We start from the raw sequence: 3,153 nt of genomic DNA, 5'->3' as shown, positions 1-3,153 counted from the left end.
AGCTGTTTAGGGTGTACTCCGCCTCTCGCCACGCCAATTGGGATTAAGCGTGTCAGAAAATGGATGGATGGATGGATGGATGGATGGATGGATGGATGCTAAAGGCTTTTAGATGAATCAGCACTGAGCTGCCGAGGTGTCAGTCTGCTTCTTAAACAATGTTTTAATCATATAGGGTCAAATAAAAAGGCTGCTTTAAAGATTGTGTCAGTAAAACATAATAATGTAATTACATAATGTCTCTTCTATAAGTTTAGCAATGTGTTGAGTAAAATACTTCCTTATAAATGGCTGATGAAGTCTAATTTAGCTGCTGCTCCCTGTCTAGAACAACCTATTGTTCTTTTATTGGAGTATAAACATTTTTTTAACAAGGTTAATATGAATTTGTTTATTAGAAGTAAAGTGGGATTTGCTCAATTGTGTATTTTAACCTTATCTATAATTTAGTTTTGTACCTTTAAATAAGAAGATTTACAACCCATGAGAAAAATCTGTTTCTTTAAGGTCCTAGAAGGTAGTGCAATAAGATAAAATTGAATGATTCTTCTGTGTTGTAACAGTGTTTTTTTCCCGCTCTGTTCAACATGCAGTACATTCCACTTTACATCTGAAGTTACAGAATGCTTAACTTTTTGTAACAAGTGCACAACTATGACCTAATTTTTTGTATAAAAACACTGCTTGTGTCTTTTTAATGTGGAACCGGCATTATTGATTGGTGCAAATGTGAAGCAACTTAATGGTTACACAAATGAGGCATGAGTTGTTGATCATTTGAGCAGACGTTTCTCAGCCCAGCTGTCAGAAAGCTGAGCCTACCTCTTTCCTTACTCAGCAGAGAAGGGGGGGGGGGGGGGGGGGAATAGGCTCTTGTCTTTTCATTTCCTCGCTCTTTCTTCATCCTAAAGCTCCTCCCTCCTCCCCTTCCTCTGTGATGAATAGAAGGTATGAATTCTCTACGGCCTCCCCGGGTTTCTCTCCGAGGCCCTCTAGCAGCTGAACAAACAACAGGCTCTCAACTTAAAGGCGCAATCAAGAATTTATTGGAACCATGTACTGTTCGGGTATATTTGTGTATGCCCTTGAAACACTTGAAGAGAAACATGGAAAATTGTTTTTTGTGGAACGTTCAAACCACAAAAAAGTATTTTTCCTTCTTTTTTACAAGTATGGAACTGCAAACAAACCTTCTCCAAGGTCAGACTGAGCAGGCCATTTATGAAATGCTAGAGAAATGAATCTGAATGAACAGAACCATAATGTACAAGCTCAAATAAATCATAACATAAACAAAGACTTTGACTTGTCTAGGCTTGGGCTTTGAAGCACAGGACACACACTCAGAGAGAAGGTGGTGGTGGTAGTGGTTGTGGTGGGAAAGAAAAGGCACTGTTGTTGGTCCAGTCTGGAAGGGTGGTCCTGGTCAGGAGTCAGACCCAGCTGTTGGGGACTATTTATCCATGCTACACCTCCAGTGGTTGTGGTGGTGGCGGGCTGGATGAGTTGGCGAGGCAGAGCTTGAAACAGAGAGGGAGAAAGAGTCTGGTTGACAGGGGTGGGGGAGATGGATGAAGATGATGGGAAGCAGATGGAGGGTGTTTTCTTTCTTTTTTTTCCTTTTTTTTTTTTTTTTTTGCTTCTTCTTTGCTTTGCTATCTGCCTGTGACGCAGGTTGAGCTCTCCAGGTGCATTGTGGGAAGCCTCTTTGAGTATATGCCCAGGTTTCTGTGGTTGTGGATTAACATTAAAAGTTTGGTCCTGCGGTTTCATACATATTGCAAGGTTCCTACTCATTACTCACGTGAAAAGTCCAAATCTTTCCAAATGTCAAATGTCAGTGTTTGTATCCCTTTTTGACCAGATTTGTGATAAGTAAATAGAACAATGAAAGCAAAGGCAAGCGTATTTATATAAATAGACATTTTAAAGTTTTGTACATGGACAAAACAAGTATATTGAAAGAACAGTAAATTACAGTGGCATGGTAAAGAAGATCTAGATAAACATTTTAAATAGAACAGTCAAAGGCAACTCTGAAATAAAATGTTTTTAATCTTGTTTTAGAAAAACTAGCGGTCTCCTTACTTTTACTGTTTACTGCATAAGAACTAATAGTGGATTAAAACTGTATTTCAGAGCAGCACCAAACAAACCTCTTTCCACTGAAAGGAGAAGCTTAAGCTGCTCTGGAGATGATGTGAAACACACAGTAGAACTCTGGAGGCCTGACAGCTCTTTAACAATCTGCAGGCTGTGAAACCCAACACACACACACCCACACAAAAAAGCCCCCTCCAAACTACCCCCCTATCCCATCTATCCATCCATCCACCAATCCATCCACCCACCTCTCTCTGTGCTGCAGCAGCCAGAACATTCCTCACACATCTGGCCTCAGAGTCTTTCCCATACGCTCCCTCTCCCACCACTCTGAGCCACAATTACCCACAAGTCCTGTGTTCTCCTTTTCTCTTTTCTTTTTATGATCCCCAGACCCACCCACCCCCTCTCCATCTCAGTACGAATCATAAAAGCAGCCAGAACACAGGAGTCATTTATGGTCATGATTTAGAAGGAAAAAAGGCTTTCGAGGGTCTGCAGAGACATGCCATGCACAAATGTGTTTTTTTCTTTTTTTGTTTAGCTGAAAGTGTGTTGCCAGAACTGTTGAAAACAAGACAAACATGATGAAGCTCTTATCCATTCTGATCTGTTACTCCTTCTTGAGATAGCTGTATGCCTCTTGGGATGTTTGTGTTGCTTTGAAGGGAGCTGAGTCAAGCAGGATTCAATAAACCAGAGCAGGAATGAGCACAACTTGTGTCAATTTAGTTTCTATGGCTGTTGCAATATCAATTGACGGAAATGGAGTTTACTTAAGTATATTCTTAATACCTTTTATTGTGAATAGTTTCTAGCCCTATTTATATTTATGTCTGAAAGACAGCTGTACTGATCCAACAGTTACAGTTTAGGTTACTGATGGAATATTTATTTATTTTTCTAAAGACACCCAGAAATCAGTTTCATTAGGGTTTAATGAGGTGTTCAAATTTGATTATTTTGCAGCCTTAAACTTTTTTTTTAATGAATTACTAAATCAATCTTCCACTCAACTCTGCCCGGCTTCCTTGTTCCTGCCGAAAGAGA

The 3,153-nt window shown here is 39.9% G+C and overlaps 1 long non-coding RNA gene across 1 annotated transcript; it reads right to left on the bottom strand.

Moving 5' to 3' along the window:
* Positions 1-1,570: 1,570 nt before the first annotated feature.
* Positions 1,571-2,443, bottom strand: LOC119788766. Its single transcript, XR_005281508.1, has 2 exons — positions 2,352-2,443; positions 1,571-1,728 (listed from the first exon to the last, which is right to left on the bottom strand). It is a non-coding gene; the product is annotated as an uncharacterized LOC119788766 (long non-coding RNA).
* Positions 2,444-3,153: the final 710 nt, after the last annotated feature.

This window comes from Cyprinodon tularosa, unplaced genomic scaffold, assembly GCF_016077235.1.
Source record: "Cyprinodon tularosa strain WSP-4 unplaced genomic scaffold, ASM1607723v1 ctg325, whole genome shotgun sequence".
NCBI classification, from domain to species: Eukaryota; Metazoa; Chordata; class Actinopteri; order Cyprinodontiformes; family Cyprinodontidae; genus Cyprinodon; species Cyprinodon tularosa.
This window is presented reverse-complemented; position numbering and strand designations above follow the sequence as displayed.